The sequence below is a fragment of the Pinus tabuliformis genome, chromosome 2_1 (genome assembly GCF_031772625.1).
Source record: "Pinus tabuliformis cultivar Carrire ecotype Pingquan chromosome 2_1, CPIR1, whole genome shotgun sequence".
NCBI classification, from domain to species: Eukaryota; Viridiplantae; Streptophyta; class Pinopsida; order Pinales; family Pinaceae; genus Pinus; species Pinus tabuliformis.
Genome location: NC_142299.1, coordinates 545,657,714 through 545,679,568, shown reverse-complemented (window position 1 = coordinate 545,679,568; position 21,855 = coordinate 545,657,714). Strand labels below are relative to the sequence as shown.

Sequence of the window (21,855 nt, the reverse complement as noted above, 5' to 3'; positions counted from 1 at the left end):
TTCGAAGAAATTTTGTGATCTGAGGTTGGTTTCCAAGTTTGATAGTTTGCTTTGATTTAGCCTCTCTTGTATCTTTCTTAGAAAAAAATGGTGGAAGCATTGTAATGGATCCTCACTGTGAAAGAATGGAAGATATCGTGAGTGAGTTTGAGCTTCTCAATGCTTTTAAAAAAAGGGTAAGTATACTTGGAAAAATTGGAGATGTGACATTTCCCACATTGCAAAAAAGTTAGACCGCTTTCTCATCCGTAGTAATTGGTTGGTAAATGGCATATAATGTATTTCTAGTATTCTGGCTCAAGGGGATTCTGATCACAAACCCATCGGGTTGGATTTAGACTCTCCATAAGATTTAGATCTGATTCCTTTCTGGTTTAATCCAGGGGGGCTCCAAAAGGAAAGAGAGGCTCTCCTGATAACTCATGCTTGGGCTATGCCAGTTCGCAGGTCTCTTAGCTATGTTTGGGAATAAAATATGAAGGAGGTGAATTATGCTCTTAGAACCTGGGACAAAATAAATTATATGCCCCTGCAGCAAGAGATAAAGGCTTGATGGAGTCCAGACCATCACTCACAAGAAGTTAGAAGAAGAAAAATACCTAGTAACCAAATATTTAAAATCAACAGGAAAGGAGGAAGAATACTAGCATCTCATGTCTCGAAGCCTCATGTGATATAAATACATCCTTTTTTCACAAGCATACTAAATAAAGAGAAACTATGAATCAAGTAAAGAAAATTTCTTCTCGAGGTCACCTTAAAATATCTTTTTTATAGGAAATTAAGAGAGGACTTTTTCTTCTTCAAGAATCCACATTCTAGGGAGAAAGTAAATGGCTCGGAAATGTAGAAATACTTCATCTCATGTCTCACCTCCATTGTTTTGTATCAGGAAAATTCTCATCTTGTTAAGCCAATTAAGGAAGATGACGCAATTGAAACCATATAGTCCCTAAACATGGTTAAAGATCTGCAACTGGAACTCATCAACAATTTTTTGATGAAAATATGTTGTTCGGTCATCCTTCTGTTAATGAAGCCCATGCTTTCAAAGCTCTGCTAGACACTTTTTCCATGGCCTGAGGAACCACCATCAATACTGCTAAATCACAATTCTTCTTTTTCCATACTCCTCCTGCTACCCAAAGAATAATTGCCAGGATCATAGGATTCTCACAAGCTAAACTTCCATCTAAATAGTTGGGTGCTCCACTGATAGACTCAGCCTTAAAGCATGCCTCCTGGAACCAACTCATTGAGAAAATCAAAAGCCACTTATCGTCTTGGACCTACAAAACTCTCAACATTGCAAGCAGGCTTATTCTGATAAAGGTGATTTTACAATCCACGCCTCTCTATCTCTTCTTAGTTCTTGCAGCACCGAAATGGCTCTCAAAAAGATCAAAGATTTTCAATGCAACTTTTTATGGGGCTCCATAGGGGAAAGCCGTAAATGGACGCTAGTAAAATGGGCCACCATTTGCACTCCAAAAAAGCGAGGGGTTTAGGATTGCGAGACTCGCAACACAGTAATACATTGATGGGAGCATGAATATGGTGGCAATGGGTTTCAAGCCCACAGAAGCCATGGGCCCAACTATGGACTGCAAAATATGCGAATAATCATCCGCAGGAAGAGTTTATTAGTATCACCACTACAGATACAGGATCTCTAATCGGGAATGCAGCAAAACAACATAAAGAGCTAATACAAAAGCACAACTTCTGGGAGATACGAGATGGTTGAGCTGCGCGTTTTTGGGTGGATTCGTGGCAATAGAGGCCAAAAATTGCAGAAATCCTTCCCCCTCCAAATCATGATGGAAATAACCTCAACCAAACTGACCATGTATCACAGTACTAGACTCAAAGTAACAATAAAGGCTTTAGACAATGGAAACCAACTGAACAGATAATACATCATGAAACTGAAGACTTTTACTCGGAGTTACACAAGTAACTCACCAGAAGGAAAATCAGATACATAACTGGAAAATATGTTCAGAGATGGGGTTACACTCCAAGGGGAACTTTCACAACAAAAGAAGCATATAAGCTGATGCTCCAAACATAGGAACCAGTGGATCCCGCTTGGACTCGTCTCTGGACTACAGGAATATGGCCCAAAATCTCTACCTTCACTTGGTTGCTCTATCATCAGAGAATTCTCACTTGGGATAATTTAATTAATATAGGATTCCAGGGAACCTCATACTATCATAATTGTAAAAAAAAAAGGAGGAACTAAACAACATCTCATGGATTCCTGCCACATGGCTAATCAATTATGGGAAAAACTCACATTCAAATGTCAGCGACCTTGCAGAATCTTGGGGGATATCAAAGGTACCATTCGCAATTGGACCCCTACTCCATATAAAAGCAGACTCTTAAATGCGCTATGGACAACTCTCTTGGGCTTCCTTTTCTAGACAATTTGGAAGGAAAGAAACAAAAGAATTTTCAAAAATCAAAGCACTACATTGGAGATCATCTGGACCAATTTATGTTAGAACATTCAAGAAACCCTCACTCTCCAACAGTGGAATGTTGAGGACTTTCCCACTCAGGCACATGAATAGAGTATATGGGACAACTGGAAATTAAGGATCCCACAGGTTCAAAGTGATCCCAACAAATCAAGCATTATCAACAAGAAGCCAGCACGTTGGAACCCCCCTCCAACAAATGTGATCAAACTAAATTTTGATGGTTCCTCAAAAGGCAATCTAGGAAAAGCAGGACATGGTGGAATATTCAGAGATCAAGAAGGCCGACCTTTGCTAGTATACTTTGGTTCAATTGGATGGGACACGAATAATTCTGCGGAACTGGAAGGGTTGTGGCGAGGTATGAATCTAGCGCACCAATATAGTTTTCACCCTATTATAATAAAAGGGGATTCCCAAATTCTGATAAACATGGTTACCCAAATACAAATGGGAACCATAGCTTCGAGAGTCGCTACCAGCTGGAGACTAGCGGCTTGGCATGAACTAATAGAGAAATGGATGGAAAATAGACAAGCCACCACTTTCATTCACGTCAAAAGAGAAAACAACAAGGTGGCTGATCTTTTGGTAAACATAGGAGTTGAACAAGATCAGGTACAACAATATGGAACAATCAATATTTTAAATGACCAAACTCAATTACAAGCCTACACAGACCTGGTGCACAAGGAAGCACAACTCCCGGATGCGGGTGCTCAGCAAGGATAGTAAGGTGGTAGCCGAAATGGACGGCAAGTAGCCATTCCCACATGGCCCTCTGTAATTCGGCACATCAGTCTAAAAATTGCATTCACACTAGCCATAAATGGCATTTAAGTTGGTACCGTCTTCAACCACCCTGCAACTACTCACCTCAGCTTCACGCAAAGATGACCTCTGGTGATAATCATACAACCACACCTGTCTCTTATCCTCTACCTCTACAATGTCTATGCCCTCAGGCAGCTGCAGCACCTAGCTCTCGCACTACTACGGGGAGGTGCTGCAACATCCTTTGCTGCATTGATTTAGCCCCAGGAACTCACTTCACTCATAGCCTAGCATGCCATTTTGTTTTCCACTCGGCCTCTGCAGCTAATCCCTCCACTGAACTGCCTGCTTATCCTTCCGAGCCTTCTCAACACTTTGAGCCTAATCCCAGCAGAAATTCTCATACACTTGGAGTCAACATGTCGAGAACTTGATATCGAATGTGTAGTCGCAGGGGTGGAAGTAGAGGAAGATTGAATTGTCCCCCTCATTCTCCAGCCTCTGAAACCACATCCTCTTCAGCTCAATAGAATATTGGCTACTACCCAAACACTCGTAGTGGCAGAGGCCACTCATGACCTCACCACCTCAATCCGACCCCCCCTGCTTCGCCTCCGAGTGGAACTCCTTCCAATCCACAGCCGCCTCTCAATTCCACCCAATTCATATTTCGTTCCTCCATGAACAGGCCCATTATTACTGCCACCATCTCTTTAGCCTTTCATGAGAAGGACTAAGAAATTGAGGGTGGACACCATTCCAAAACGCCAGCCAGAGCTGCGGGGAGCTCCCATCCCATCACCTCTAGCGAGGAGGAGTAGACCATTGAAGGTGGTTGCCACACTAGAGCAGAACTAGCCATGGTTTAGAAGAGCACTCACATTGCAGGGACACAGCAAAGTGGGAAGGAGACGAACCTGGACCAGCATGACGACAAAGACATGGATCCTTACCACTGTTTTATCGAGGAGGAACAACCGGCGCAGCAGGCAGACAACATGGAGGCTTCAAAGCAGGCAGGAGTCGACATGGAGGCTTACCGATGATTCATTGTTGAGGAACACCCGTCGTCTTCGCCACGTACCTGATCGGCCACACAACCTGCCACGTGTCTGCTATTCTCAGGTTTTGGGAATTTTGCTTTCTGGTTTCTTTTACGGGGCTATCGAAAAAATGATGGTATTTGGTTACTTGGGTGTTTTTTGGTTCTCCTTGAAAAATTGATAAAAAACTATGCGTAATTGTTGGTTTCCCCTGCGTGAGCAGCAAGATAATTTTGGCAAACTAATTTTGATTCGGACTGGTTTCCCATTATGGATAGTCTAGAGTATGTTTTTGTTGTTTTTTCCCAATACTCAGGCACGGACAAGCATAGGCTAAAGCCTCAGTGTACTATATTTTTCAGTAATAGAATTAGCATAACTTAGAAAATAAATAAATAAATCAAATATATTATTAAAAAATTTAACACTATTAACAACATTAATAATATTATATACAAATATTAGTAAACTTAATAACTCACTTATTGAGCCGAGAGGCTCATTCTACAACGAGTGTGAAGGTGATGTGTAAGTATGTCGACGTGTGTTTCTTTTAAAATGAAAATAAAATATTCTCTAAATAGAAAATCAATGTCAACTATAATAAAAGGGAAAAAATTATATGCTATGCGTGTTTAATTAGTTGTCCATATGAACGAATATAATTTCATGTGAACTAATTAGAATTAAAAAAAATGTGTGAGTAAGATGCTTAAGCCTTACACTTTTTAAAATATTTTAACACGTGATTTAAAAGAAACCTATTTGAAGATCTACATTAACTAAATTTTGTTGACATCAATTTTATATATCTCTATATATAGAAAAAAGTGTTAAAAGAAATTATTTGAATGTTTTATATAACAAAATATCCAATGTGGTTTACGAATAAAACATTTTAATATGAATTAAAAATATATTAATAACCAAAAAACCATTTTAATGTGCCCTAATAAAATCACTCAATTCACATGTTATGTTTGAAATATTTTATATATTATTTTAAAAAATAATGAATATCATATAAACTGATTGAAAAAGATAAGTTTTTTTTGGTTAAAACATTTGAAGGGGTCTATGCATTTTAAAGTTTAACACTTTTTTAGGTATATGTCTGTTTGTCAAAATCTAGCAAAGATTTTTTGGAATCATAAGTTTAAGTAATGTAATCTCTATAGCATTCAAAAATAAAATTTATACAATGAAAAATTACACATTATTTTTTGCACTCTAAACTGAGTTTGCACCTGTACAAATTTGATCCCTCGAAGCTCATGTTAGATCCCTACTTAAGATGGATCTATGCTGGTTTTATTATAATAAATTTTTATTAATGTTAAGAATAACATTAGAATTGTTATTAGTATTTATGTTATTAATAACATTTAATAATGACGTTACTATTACCAATAATACAATTATTATTAGCATTAACAATGGTAAGTTATTAATAATGATACATTAATTATAACATAAATACACTATTGATATGATTAGTGTAATAATATTATTATATGTAATGAGTCATGTTATTATTACATATGATAATTCATTTTACTTTAATGTAATAATGTTATTATACTATTATAATGTTGTTGTTAATGTTATTTAATATATTAGTGGTATTATTAATATTACTATTATTAATAACATTTAGGTCATAGTGTTAACATTAATAATAATAATAATGTTGATGATGATATTGTTATTAATACATATAAGAAAGGAGGAAGGAAATTAATACTAACAAACTGATCTACTTGGAGATCTGACAAATTAAAAACAGAGAATAACAGAACAGACCACAGACAAAAACTAGAATAACACAGGTCTGCAAACAATATCACTAACTTTATTATGAAGAAGAGATGAGCATTTTATAAACAATGCAATCATTCTCTTTAGATAAAATCAAACTGCATAATTAGATAAAGCCAATAATCATTTTTCCTAGTTTTTTAGATGTTTCCCTCTTTTCTATGCTTGGATGTTTTCAATGAAATAGTAAGCTTTTTCTTGGTTGCCCAATCAGTGAGATGTTGCTGATTTTTGTGTTCTTTCTGGTTGCCCAATTCCTCCCTGTTTAGATCAGGAAGCGTCCCCGCTTCCTCCACCAACTGAGGGAAATTGCGTTGCAATGTTTCTGCATTGATCCATTTTGCCTGTGCACGTGGATCTGTCAGGATATCTGTAGCTCTTTCCAGAACAGCTTTTAGAACCACCGATGCCCCATCACCAGTAGAACTTCCAAGAGGACGAAGTGGTGGTTGCTCGGAAGAACAAACTACTGCTGTCAAACAAGCAATAAGGGCATCTAAATCCATGTTGAAAACACACAGAGCCACAGTCTTAGCAAGCCCAACTGTAGCACTGGGATCTGGAGTTAAGCTACCAAACAAAAAACACAAATGACGAAAAACTGCCATGGAGACAATTCGTGCAAGTTCACTTCCAGGTGTGAGAAGCTGAAGGTATTTTGATATAAGTTTTCTCCCATTGGGAAGAGAAACCAGGCGTAGAAAAACAAGGTCATCTTTTGGAGCCAACCCAATTGGATGGCCACCCTCTGCTCCAAGAGGATCAACTAAGTGCAGAGAAGCTGCTAATCCTTCCAACAGAATCTGCCGCCTTCTTTTTAATTGGGCCCCACCATCTTGTAGTTGAGATACTTGCAAAAACCGATCAACATCATCCACATCAAGAAGAAGGCACAGCCCATCCTCAATAACAATCCTTGCAGCCAGCATTGGTTCCTATTCAAGGGGTCTCTCAGTGGCCTTGGGTTCATTTACATTATCACCTAATGCATTTGGTGTTGAAGGAGTGTCCACTTCCAGAAGAACAAAATGGAACTCTTCCAAGTGCCTCTACCTGAAGATAAGCATGTGGCTCTGCTACAAATTTTTTTCAAGGTGATAATTCACGTAGAGAATATGGTGAAAATTGACTTTTTCCTCGAGAACCAGTAGCATTCTTTGCTTGCACAGCCTGATGATAATAATCATCAACATAGGGATCACTGGTGTGAGTTGCAGCAAGCTGCATGCGAACAATGCTCTCGATTTCTTCTGCAGACATATACTTTGATCGGAACTGTGGCCAGCCATTATTAGACCTACCTGACTGGCTGTGTGTATCTGAATTCTGTTGGCTATTACGCTGATTTTGCTTTCCACGTTGTTGAGACTTACTACGCTGATCCCTAAAATCCCCACCCAAAAATGCCTCATTGTATCTGTGCATGGCAGGTGGAGGATGTGAATTGAATACTTGTTGAGTTGGCACAGGAGGAAAATGAGGAACACCACTCTGCATTGCCTGAAATCTTTGCTGCTGCAGCAATGCCTGTGCTTGTGCAGGCAACATAGCATTGGGTTGGGGCATTTGCTGATGCATCATATTAGTCATAATCCCCGATGGCCCTCCTGGTCGCATATTAGATTGATTCAACCAGTGGCCTTGCTGAGGCCGTGTACCCATTACATGACCTGAAGAGTTGTATTGAGGCATCCCTCCTCCATATTGGATCACAGAAGGCAAAATTCCTCCTGTATCAGAAGGCAGAATTCCTCCATATTGGATCACAGAAGGCAGAAGGTTTTTAATAGTGGCTTTATTAAGGGTTCGATAGTCTGTCACGAGGCGCCATTCAGAAGTATCTTTTTTGGGAATACTAAAAGCTAGAGATGCATATGGCGAGGATGACGTCTGAATATGACCGGATGTCAACAATTCTTCAATTTGGCGTTCTATCTCAGTTGCCTCTCGAGGAGCAAGGCGATAAGATGGGGCATTGGGTAAGGAAGCGCCAGGAACAAGATCAATGTGGTGTTCAACAGAGCGTGCTGGAGGCAGCCTGTGGGTTGGGTGAAGACGGCTGCAGATTCATGGAGTAGAGGAGCCATTGAAGGAGGGACTGGATTGGTGAGGTTGTCTGGCTTGACAGGGCGAACCAAGCACAAAGAAACATCTTGGTTTAAATTGACTCTTATAATGGGAGCTTTGCCAATGGAAGGTTGGGTTGATGTGCTAGCTGAGGATGTGAGCACATAGGTGCGCCCATCGTGCTGCAAGTGGTATTGGTGATCTGTAGCATGATAAACAGCATGTCGAGCCTCTTGGTATGGAATTCCTAGCAATAAATCAGCACAATCTAGAGGAGAAACATCACATATCACAGTATCACGAAAAGGCCCAATAGCAAAGGTGACAGCACAACATTGTGAGATGGTAAGACGAGGACCGTCCTTTCTGACCCAACCGAGCTGATACGGGTGGGGGTGAGGAGTGGTGGGAAGGCAAAGGCGTTCAACTAAGTCTTGTGACACAAGATTCTTTTGACTCCCATTGTCAAGAATAAGCGTGGCCAACTCATGTTTGATTTGACAATTATGGGTAAACAAAGGTGTAACAGAGGTGTTTGTTGCATTAGCAGTCATGAGGATGAGAGAGGGGTCCACTTCTGTCGGATTTTCGAGAGAAATAGCTGGAAGTGGGGTAGTGGCCTTTGGTTGTTCGACCTCTGTAAAAAGAGTTTTCTGGGGGCGGAGATTTTTCAATACTCGACAATCTGCAGAAGCATGTGAGTTGGTCTTGTGAAATGTGCACCAGGGGGTGCGGTGAGGTGTGGGGGATGAGGCAGAGGCGACATTAGAAGAATCAAAGGAATATGGACCATTTCTGGCCTCTGGATATCGGATTCGAGTACCCACTTTGTGTTCCACCGCCAGGGCCCGAATAAAGGCCTTGTCTAATGAAGCACTATCAAACAATTCAACTTCACGACGAAGAAGCATTAGCAAACCAGAATTAAATTTGATAATTAGTACCTCGTCTGGATCGGATATATGGAGTTGAATGCGCAACTTGCAGAAGACATCAATGTAGGCTTGCACTGATTGATTGGGTAGTTGTCGAAGCTGCAACCATTTGGCAAGGAGATTTTGTATATATCCTGGAGGATAGAAGCATTCACGTAAGGCCTCGCAAAAGAGATTCCAAGATGTGCTAGGCTGGTTCGTGGCTTGTTCTCCAAGTTCCACAACCAAGGACATATTCTCAAGATGAGTATCCCACCATGTTTGTGCTAGGCCTTCCAATTGTAGACTGGCGATCTGAAGTTTCATCTCCTCCTCCATTGTTGGACAGGTTCTAAAATAGTTGGAGAGGCTGCGGATCCAAGAATCAACAACCTCACCATTCATTTGCCCTGAGAATTTGGGCAGTTGAAAGCGTGTATCAAGCTGCATTTGCCCTGGAGGGCGTTGTTGTTGTTGCAGCGTAATTAGCTCTTGAAGAGCCCTAGCTAAATCATTCACTGGAGAGTGCATGATTGGAGTGAAATGTATGACCCTTAAAAAAAAAAAAAATTCTTCGAACAGGTGGATGGCTTCCAAGAACTTACGCTCTGATACCAATTGATCTACTTGCAGATCTGACAAATTAAAAACAGAGAATAACAGAACAGACCACAGACAAAAACTAGAATAACACAGGTCTGCAAACAATATCACTAACTTTATTATGAAGAAGAGATGAGCATTTTATAAACAATGCAATCATTCTCTTTAGATAAAATCAAACTGCATAATTAGATAAAGCCAATAATCCTTTTTCCTAGTTTTTTAGATGTTTCCCTCTTTTCTATGCTTGGATGTTTTCAATGAAATAGTAAGCTTTTTCTTGGTTGCCCAATCAGTGAGATGTTGCTGATTTTTGTGTTCTTTCTGGTTGCCCACAAACCATCATCATTATTACTAATAATAATAATAAGATTAACAATGTTCTATTATTAATATTAATTTATTAATTATAACACACCCATAGACACTTAATATTTTTAATATAATAATATTTATGTAAGGATAATATTGTTATTATTAATGTTAATATGAGTAACAATAATAATGTTAGTATAAATAAACTTAAAAGTGTTATATTTCCTTAATACCCAATAAACTTATTTGTAATTTTCCAAGGGTAAAATCTAGAAATATAAACAACAAATGTTCTAGAAACTTAAATCACAAATGCGCTGAATTTTCTAACATGCACAACAAAAGATAAATTAGAAAACAAAAGATAAATTAGAAGACAAACACCTCAATACATAAAAACACAAGATATACCTAAGACACCCCAACTCTTGGAAAACTGCAACGTTGTGCGTATTCTATTATTCTAATCTCTAGCAAAGGATTTTCATCTAAGAATTACAAGGGAAAAATTCCCAGTTTACCACAAGTAAAATACTTGTCCACCCCTTAGCTAAATTGATTCCCTTCATGGCTATTGGATCTACAAAATTCCTGCACAAACAAACAATTTGATCCACACATGCAAGCACACTTTCTCTCTCGTACATGCACGTGTGAATGGACCATTGCACTTAGCTGTAGATGCTCAAATCTCCCTCGATTTATTCTTCTCAAATGTGGAGGTCTACAATCTGCCAAAACCCTCAATCTTCCTTCGCTTCTCTTTCACACCTACTTATGCTCAACTGAATTGCCACGAACTCCCATGCACCTAATTACATCAACTTATTTGGATAAGACAATAAGTATAATTAATACTCCAATAAACTCACTAACCACTTATCACTTAATCAAAAAAATAAACCTTGACCACTCATCCAAGAAGCTTGCTTTTTGCCATCACTAGAGATCAAGACTACAAATATCTAGATGCGTACAATGTAGCTAGAAATAAATGAAGAATTGGAGCGAATACCTTTGTAATCATATTCCATAACTAATAACTTATTTGATAATCGTATGTGGTTATGGATTGACTATACTCTTGATAAGAAATAACTAATGTTGAAGCTTGCTTATGGATTTAACATGGGTTGTTGAATTGATTGACAATATTCTTGATATGTAATAATTAATGTTGAAGCTTACTTCTAGATTTAACAAGGGTTGTTGAATTTCACTATTGCAACTTCTTTTTTGTGAAATTTAATTTCTTCATTTTGTCTTTTCAAAATCAATACACACGTAAATCTCGCAGAAAAAAACTTATTAAAGAAACACAATTCATAGAGATTTAGATTTCAATTAAAGTACAATTTATAAACATATAATTTTTTTTAATATGTTTGATAAATTTATATTGGAAAAAATAAATAATTATAATTATAATTTAAATATTAAATATATATAAATTTTCATGTTAAGAAATTTGTAAATTAATTACATTTTAAATAATATATATAATTTAAATATGTTATAAAAAATTAAATGAGATATTTTTTAATATTAATATTAAAATTGTCAGATTTAGTAACATTTCCTTTAAATTATATATAAGTGTTATTTTTTATATCTAATTACATTATAAGCAGTTGTTTATGCTACCATGCTTGCGAAATAAAAGCACTTGAGTAACTCGCACGTTCTAAGCTTTATTTTTACTTTATTTCATCAATTTGCTTCCTTTCTTTTGTCTCTTTGACTCATTTTTCCGTAGTTGTATTCAACCTTTTTTACTCCAACCTTTCGTTATCAAACGTATTCGATTCGCATCTTCCTCTACTAGGGTTAGTGGTTAGGCATGGGCATGGATAAACGCAATAAAAATAATTAAATGTGATTGTGATTAAATGTGATTATTTGTTGGCCGCCTTCTGAGGTTTCGTTGTTGAAGAAATGCAGAGAAAAGCTACCATTAGGGTTTTCCTTGCATTAAGGTTTTAAGTGGTTAAATGCGGTTATTTGGTGGCTTCTTTATGTGGTTTGTTGTTGAAGAAGTGGAAATAACAAGAGGGTTTTCTTGCATCAAGGTTTAGGTTTTAACTGCTAAATGGTGAAATATTAAGATTTTATTTGATGTATTATTTATTTTAGGTTTAAAATAATGGTTAATATTAAAATAAATTTGATATTATATTATTCTTGTATTATTAATTTTTACTTTAATATTATAAAATTATTTTTAATATTTAGTTATATTATTAATAATATTAATAATGTTTTTGATATTAATATTAATATTATTATTGTTCATGAGTGTGATTGGGTGCTATGTTAACGTATTCTTTGATGTGAAGTTAATAGTTTAATTCCATGTCTCGATTAGGATGATATATTGGACATGATGAAGATGTAGTCTTGGTAAGCTTACAAAAAGAAATGTCAATAATATCATTAATAATAATATTTGTAATTCCTTGATTGGGATTCTATTTTGATTTATGATTTTTGTTAGGTCTTGCCGGACAACAATCGCGCCTGTAATCAATAAAGTGTCAAGGTTGCAGTCATGCACCGCACAATTCCTTTAAGTGAGATATGCCTCGTTTAATTTAGGTTTTGTGAAACATTCCCCTCGAAATCATCTTGATTCCTTGTGATAGGTCTTAAATTGGATCTCATGTTCCGGTTAATATGTATACCTCAGTCCCTTAATTTCCTCCCCCATTCCATCTTTCAGGAGGTAGGTGTTGACAAAAGCAGCAAAAACATTATTTTCTCTTCCAAAAATATCAGAAGCCAGTGCTCTTGGTTCAATGACTCTCATATATGAAATATGGTTAGAGAAGGGTGTAGAGAGAGACAAGAAGGCTGAGGATGAGGGAATTCACCCCACTCTGCCTAGCACGATGAAAATGTAGAATTGTTTGACCCTGATATACTAGCCTACATATGCATCATGGTGGCTTCCATGGAGGCAAAGTGTAGGTGTTTATGTGATGGCCATTGGTAAGTTCAAAAAATTGTAGTGCACCATCTTTGGACCTTGGAGGGCGTGAGGGAAAAGTAGAATGAATGATGGCATAGGTGGGTATTCAATTCAACAATACCCATTTGGTGCTATGAAATCTACCCAGGGTTATAGGCATTGATTTACCTCATGTTCCTCTAACTTTGACAACCACTAACTCCATCGAAAGCTCTGTTGATTTAATTCCTCACACCAACCTGGTTCCCCTCCTCTCCCTTCTCCTCTAGTGGCAAAAGTGAAAGGAAAAGGCATTATTGTCCAAGGATCATTTCGCAGCGAAAAACCTCAATAAATGGCAGATAATTAACTGAAGCCTTCCACAAGTGTAAACTACACCATTAAAGCAAAACCCTTTGAGGAAGAAACGATTTCCTATTGCCGCTTTATCATCGAAGAAAATGGATAAATGGGTACACCTAGAAATGTTGGAGTAGGTGGAGAAGACCACAACAAAGCACAAAAGCACCAAATAGTTCCAAAGTGAAGAAAACACATTGATGGGGTTTCCCAATATTCTTTATTCGACAAAGTATTTCTTTAGATTATTATGTCATTTAAGTTTCCATGGTCACACTAGTAGGTATCCTTTTTGCAGGGTCTTCGTTCGGTTTTATATCTCCTATCTACATTTTTGTATGGTCCATGATTTCCAATCATATATTTGCTCATACTAAAGGACGAACTGGTTTCCCTCTCACAGGAGATGATTCATCCCTATCTCTTTTCAATCCAGAATTAGCACTTTGCATACTTCTCCTCATCTGAACTATACCTTTATAGTTCTTCTCACAATGTACTCTATGTAAAATATTTTTGGTAATATAATCTTTTTTATTTGCCTAGAAAAAAAATAACAGTATTTTTAAAAATATAGTATTAATAAAAACACTTTTAATAATACCATTAATAATATTAATAAATTTATCATGTTACATTAATAAATCAAATATATTATTAAAAAATTTAACAATATTAACAACATTAATAATGTTATATACAAATATTAGTAAACTTAATAACTCACTTGTTGAGCCGAGAGGCTCATTCTACAACGAGTGTGAAGGCGATGTTTAACTATGTCGACGTGTGTTCCTTTTAAAATGAAAATAAAATATTCTCTAAATAGAAAATTGATGTTAGCTATAATAAAAGGGAAAAAATTATATGTTATGCTTGTTTAATTAGTTGTCCATATCAACGAATATAATTTCATGTGAACTAATTAGAATTAAAAAAAATGTGCGAGTAAGATGCTTAAACCTTACACTTTTTAAAATATTTTAACATGTGATTTAAAAAAAACTATTTGAAGATCTACATTAACTATATTTTATTGACATCAATTTTATATATCTCTATATATAGAGAAAAGTGTTAAAAGAAATTATTTGAATGTTGTATATAACAAAATATCCAATGTGCTTTACGAATAAAACATTTTAATATGAATTAAAAATATATTAATAACCAAAAAAAGCATTTTAATGTGCCCTAATAAAATCACTCAATTCACATTTTATGTTTAAAATATTTTATATATTGTTTTAAAAAATAATCAATATCACATAAACTTATTGAAAAAGATAAGTTTTTTTTGGTTAAAACATTTGAATTGGTCTATGCGTTTTAAAGTTTAACACTTTTTTGGGTATATGTTAGTTTGTCAAAATCTAACAAAGATTTTTTGGAATCACAAGTTTAAGTGGTGTAATCTCTATAGCATTCAAAAATAAAATTTAAACATTGAAAAATTACACATTATTTTTTGCACTTTAAACTGAGTTTGCACCTGAACAAATTTGATCCCTCGAAGCTCTTGTCAGATCCCTACTTAAGATGGATTTACGTTGGTTTTATTATAATAAAGTTTTATTAATGTTAAGAGTAACATTAGAATTATTACTAGAAATTGCACCAAATGTTGCAAAGGAAATGTCGTAAGGCATAAATTCGAGAAGCATCATGATATATAAACAATCATTGAAGATAAGAACTAGTAAAAAAAATGGAATTGAAGAATTGTGATTAGTCATTTAAACAACTAGGCAATGTTCATTTCTTTTTTGGAATAACATCCAAAATATTAAATGCACACTACAAATTGGTGACATGATTCACTAGGATCGTAATATTAAATGCACACTGCAATGCTCTGTATCTATTAGATAATGGAAAACGATAATTCATAGAAACAAAACTAATTTTCCATCTTGAGTCATCATGAAACATAATCATAATGATACTAAATGAAAATATGTCTAACATACTAATCTACTGCTTTACCAACCAATTACTATGGATGAGAAAGCGGTCTAACTTTTCTGCAATGTGGGAAATGTCACTTCTCCAATTTTTCCAAGTATACTTACCATTTTTTGAAAACCATTAAGAATCTCCCAATCACTGATGACATCTTCCATTCTTTCACAGTGAAGATCCCTTACAATGCTTCCACCATGTTTTTCAAAATTGAAAATCATTGTGTTAAAATCACTTCCTACCACATTATCTATGTGCTAGTGACCCTCCTTTATAAGTGTTAAAGAGTACCAAAAATCTTATTTTTCACTCTACAATACTGGAACATAGAGACATTTATAAGGGACAATGATTCTTTTGACTACTTATCTTCTACTTTGAAAGCCACCCAGAAACATAATTTGACATTATATATTAGCATTAATCGGTATTTTTACCAAAGGCTGCAAATGTCACCAAAATCTCGCTGAGATCTTTGCGCTACACCCAAGGTCCCAAACAATTTTTCCGAATTGTTTGTGACAAGGCCATGGTCTCTTCTTCAGTTAGTTTTATTTCTTGGAGAAATAAGACCTGCAGTTTCCTCAAATTCACTAGTTATTTTACTTCCTTTACTACCTTTGGTTTGATGAGGTCTCCAAGTCTCCTAATATTCAACGATGTAATTTTCATTTAGACTTTCAGAGAGCATACTTACCTCCTCTAGCCTTACATCTCGCATTTTCTTTGTTGCTCACGTTTCGAAGAAATTTTGTGATCTGAGGTTGGTTTTCAAGTTTGATAGTTTGCTTTGATTTAGCCTCTCTTGTATCTTTCTTAGAAAAAATGGTGGAAGCATTGTAAGGGATCCTCACTGTGAAAAAATGGAAGATATCGTCAGTGAGTTTGAGCTTCTCAATGCTTTTCAAAAAAGGGTAAGTATACTTGGAAAAATTGGAGATGTGACATTTCCCACATTGCAAAAAAGTTAGACCGCTTTCTCATCCGTAGTAATTGGTTGGTAAATGGCATATAATGTATTTCTAGTATTCTGGCTCAGGGGATTCTGATCACAAACCCATCAGGTTGGATTTAGACTCTCCATAAGATTTAGATCTGATTCCTTTCTGGTTTAATCCAGGGGGGCTCCAAAAGGAAAGAGAGGCTGGCCTGATAACTCATGCTTGGGCTATGCCAGTTCGCAGGTCTCTTAGCTATGTTTGGGAATACAATATGAAGGAGGTGAATTATGCTCTTAGAACCTGGGACAAAATCAATTATATGCCCCTGCAGCAAGAGATAAAAGAACTAATTCAAAAGATTGAAGATCATCAAGGCTTGATGGAGTCCAGACCATCACTCACAAGAAGTTAGAAGAAGAAAAAAACCTAGTAACCAAATATTTAAAATCAACAGGAAAGGAGGAAGAATACTGGCATCTCATGTCTCGAAGCCTCATGTGATATAAATACATCCTTTTTTCACAAGCATACTAAAAAAAGATAAACTAGGAATCGAGTAAAGAAAATTTCTTCTCGAGGTCACCTTAAAATATGGTTTTTCTAGGAAATTAAGAGAGGACTTTTTCTTCTTCAAGAATCCACATTCTAGGGACAAAGTAAATGGCTCGGAAATGTAGAAATACTTCATCTCATGTCTCACCTCCATTGTTTTGTATCAGGAAAATTCTCATCTTGTTAAGCCAATTAAGGAAGATGACGCAATTGAAACCATATAGTCCCTAAACATGGTTAAAGATCTGCGACTCGATGACTTCTTTATAATTTTTAATGTGAATTCTTAACTCCTCCATATTTAAATGAAGGTTTTGGGGCAATACCAACTCATCCTTTTGAGCTCTAACTCTGAAGGAGACATAGTTGTCCTCATTCTCTCGATTCTAGACAATCTCAATGTGTAATTTGGCCTAGAAGTTTCTAACAAAAAAATTAGCTATTATGCTCAAAAAGATTTTCCCCACAATCATATCAAAAAACTAAGTTGGTTTCATGAAGCATTGATAAATCATAGACAATATCATTCTTGTTCAGGAGGTAAGTCATTCAAGAAAGAAACGGGGTTAGCTGGGTATGATTATCAAACTTGACATGGAAAACACTTTCAATAGAACCCATCACTCCTCGGTGATGGAAAAGTTGGGTTTCTGTAATGAGTTCATAAATTGGACTAGAGATTGTATTGGAAGCCCGTGGATAGCTCCTTTAGAAACCTTAATATATTAGTGGCAGAAAACTTAATAAGGAACCCAGAGATGGGAAGAAGGGAAGGGAAGGGAGAATATGAGGACTAAGTATAGAAAATAGCAATAAATATGTGTATCATTCCCAGTTTGCTGACGATACATTGTTGTTAGGGGTAGCCTCCAAAAATTATTGCTCAGCGATTCAAACCAGTGTTGGATCAATATCTAGACCTATTGGGGGGCTTCATGGATAAAACAAAGAGCTTAATGATAGGATGGAACTGTCCACTTCAAAATATTAATGAAATTTTGATGGTTCTTGGATTCCCTTTAGAATGGAATGGAAATTATTTAGATATTTAGGAATTCCCTTTTTCATCGGTGCCTCTAATATGGAGAGTTGGATAGCCGAAGAAATTTCAAGCCTGGGGTGCTCAATGGCTCTCTTCATTAGAATGTGTTGTGATAGTTAAATATGTTCTATCGTCACTTCCTATCTACCTATAATCTGACCTTCTTGACCCAAAAGTTGTGCTCAATCAGTTGAGCTTGTTAATTCACAAGTTTCTATGGCATGGAGGGAGGAATAGTGAAAGAAAATTCCATTTAGTAAACTGGAATGTAATTTGTCTCCCAACGGTTAATGGGGTATTGGCAGTCTAAGACCCTATATTTATGAATATTGCTCCTAGAGCTACAATCATTTGGATACTTATTTCAGATTTCAGTGTGTGGTGGAAATTTGGCTTTCTGCCGGAATATTTAATAAGAATTCTCTCATCAGGGTAGAATCAACTTATTGGGTAGGTCCAGGTTTTACTATTTGAAATATGTGAAAGGAAGCAACCCCTCTTATTATTGATCACCTTAGTTGGAAACGGGGAAATAGGTCTTGCTTATATATTTTGAGATAACAAATATTTCCAAATATCCTATTGAGTGGAAGTGAAGAATTCAAAATCCTTGCTCAGTGGATGAAAAAAATGGTTTTTCTCAAATTAAAGGACATATAAAAATGGGATATCAAAGGGGTATGGAAGGGTTGGATCAACCTAGAGCTTGTGATTCATTTAAAGCTAGTTTGGGTTAATTAGACTTTAGTGATAAATGGTTGTTTATAGGAGCTGCCTAAACGTGTAGCAAACTTCCCTCCCTTGCCGAAGTCTTATGTAAAATTCAGTCAGAGTGTTGATTGATCTGGAACTCTGACTGTTTTGGATGATCTGGTTTAATTTAAAATTGGGCAAAACAAACCAATGGAATCATTCCAACACAGAGAATCTTCACTGTGCGTGAAATTCTTGTTGGATTCTTGTCAAATTTGTGGTTGGAAAGAGGGTCTGTTTGCTATACAATTAACGTACTCTATTGTTCATGAGTAGCATGGTTTTTGTACCCCAATGAGCTTGTCAAATATTTCTGAAATGATATTTTGAACAGGTCAATCCTCACAATCATCAACCAAAGTTATGTGATTTTGGAAGTGCCAAATGCTCTGGTGAGTTGTTGGTGAAGTGTAACTAGTAGATTCCTGAATTGGTTTAAATGATTTGATGGCAGCATTTAATGTTTTATGAAATGTGTAATGTTTAGAATACTAGATTTTGTTCAATGAACTTGGGATTTAAGGTTTGATTCATGAGTCTATTTAATGTAGAACTTCATTTCTCTGTATGTATGTATATATGTATATGATGATGCTCTTCTTATAAGGTAAAAGGTGAACCAAAAATATCATACATTTTCTTCAGTTATTATAGAGCTCCTGAGCTTATATTTGGAGCCATTGAGCATACTTTTGCTATTGATATCTGGTCCATGGGTTGTGTCTTGGTTGAGCTACTTCTTGGTCAGGGAAGTGGGTTTTCAGTTTTAGAGTAGTCTTACCTCTACAGATCATGCATCAATACCGAAATTGCAGTTTGTAATATTCCTAATGACATCATGCTTACATATACTTGATGAAATTTTACCAAATTTGTACCAAAAGACAGTGTAGCATGCTGATAATTCTCACTATGCAGAAATCCTGCAATCATGTTTCGATATTATATCAATTAAGGTATTCTAGGAACACAAATTTATGATTTTCCTTGCTCTTTACAGGCTCTCTTAGGCTCCCACTGGGATCATATTTCATCCCCAGCTATCACTACCCAGTGTGTGGGTTGGAACAAAAGGTCTTTTGATCATTAGTGTAAAAGCTACATACAGTTTGACAAAGATATGTAAATTATTATTATCAAAGTATGGAAATTTAGGATTTTATTTTTTATGCAGTTGGAAAATATTAAGGCTAAGCAGTAAGGTTTCTTTGTGTAATTTCAGTAATATGGTTAAACTTCTAATAGTCATACTTCAAAAAATCACTTTTGAACGGTCCAAGTAGTGTACTGCTAAGTCAGGAATAGAAGGACCAATTCAGCTTCAATTCAACATCAATGCATGAATAACTATAGTGTTGCAGTAAGTTATGTAAGCCGAATTGTTTTGAATAGTGGAGGTGTTTAGTAGGTTTGCGAATACCCTATACTAGCCTTGGGTATGATATTCAAAGCATCAAAATCACTCTCGGTTTTCTAGGCCATACTGCCTTGAGCATTAACAAAAATGCCATACTGCCTCTTTTCACCTAGGCCATACTGCCTCTTTTCACCTTAAGCTATTTGGCAAAAATGGATTTACCATTTACACTCATATCCTATCAAACTCTGCTTGGAAATATACAAATCACTGTTGATTATATTCAAAGATTAATTAAATTTATACTCTAGGTAGAGGAATCATGGCAGAGCATGGCCCCTTTTGCCAATGTAACCAACCATCTATAGTTTGCTCGTCACCTAGAAAAATAAAAATAATTCACCATCTCCGTCAGTAATATAGTGAAACATAATTTAAACCCTGAAACATAAACACAAGTAACTGTATTAGTTGTCCTGGAGACCACCCACTTCACATCTGACGGTGAAACAATGCATTTTACAGGCATGGTTTTATGATTCTCGAGCTGAAGAGAGATGACTTCCAAGGGCTCCATCCCTTTGAGGTTTCTTGAAACAATATAATCAACTTGCCCACATGATTAAATGACAATTTATTAACTGTAACCTCTTATTCCATGTTAATAACAAGAGTAATCCTCTTGCGTTTGATGCTAAGTAGTTTGTCATATATCACCCATGGAAAGCTTATAAAATGGGGATCGGTAGTACCAGATCCTTTCAAATTTGTACGGCCCCAATAATCTGGGTGACATGTTACATGATACCCAGTTGATGCCCTGGCACTTTGCTTGTGAGCAAAGCTAGTTGCAGTGTTCTCATAATCATGATAGCCATTTTCAAACCACCCTCTGCATTGTTCTGAGAGACCTTACTGCATACATTATTGTTTCCTTTAGATCTCTATGCTTCCTATTACCATGGAATATTGACAAAGTTATGATGTTTCCATTGATAATCTCCGCAACCCATAATAATCCATCAATGCTGCCAACTTACATCCATACAATTTTTTGTGCACTAGAGCTTCACTGAGGTAGATTTCAAATCCCTTCACCTCCAAATTATTGTCATATTCCTTCCGAACAACTTCCTCTGTGAATGAGCTTATACAAATAGTCTATAATGCTTGTACATGTTTTGATTCATATGTTCATTTATCCTCTTTCTCCATGAAATCAAGAAATTCTTTTTGGTGTAAATTGGCAGGAACCCGCGCTGGAATACCATTTTTCAGAAAATCAACTACTTTTGAAAATAGCTCGGCTAACTGTAGACAACTTGCACTCTGAGTCATAGCTTGTGACAAGGCCATGGTCTCTACTTCAACTAGTTTTATTTCTTGGAGAAATAAGACATGCGGTTTCCTCAAATTCACTAATTATTTTACTTCTTTTACTACCTTTGGTTTGATGAGGTCTCCAAGTCCCCTAATATTCAACGATGTAATTTTCATTTAGACATTGAGAGAGCATACTTACCTCCTCCAGTGTTACATCTCGCATTTTCTTTGTTGCTCATGTTCCGAAGAAATTTTGTGATCTGAGGTTGGTTTCCAAGTTTGATAGTTTGCTTTGATTTAGCCTCTCTTGTATCTTTCTTAGAAAAACATGGTGGAAGCATTGTAAGGGATCCTCACTGTGAAAGAATGGAAGATATAATCAGTGAGTTGGAGCTTCTCAATGGTTTTCGAAAAAGGGTAAGTATACTTGGAAAAATTGGAGATGTGACATTTCCCACATTGCAACAAAGTGGAAACCAGGGGATTACAGATTAGTAGAAAAAAGGATGGTACTTTGGGACACCAGGTCTACAGAAAGAAAACTCATACTGATAGCTATCTTCACGCTGACTCTTACCATCATCCTTCCCAAAAA

General features: G+C 36.2%; 1 pseudogene; it reads right to left on the bottom strand.

The window, feature by feature from the left end:
* Positions 1-6,229: 6,229 nt before the first annotated feature.
* On the bottom strand, positions 6,230-9,444 carry LOC149201471 (uncharacterized; annotated as a pseudogene).
* Positions 9,445-21,855: the final 12,411 nt, after the last annotated feature.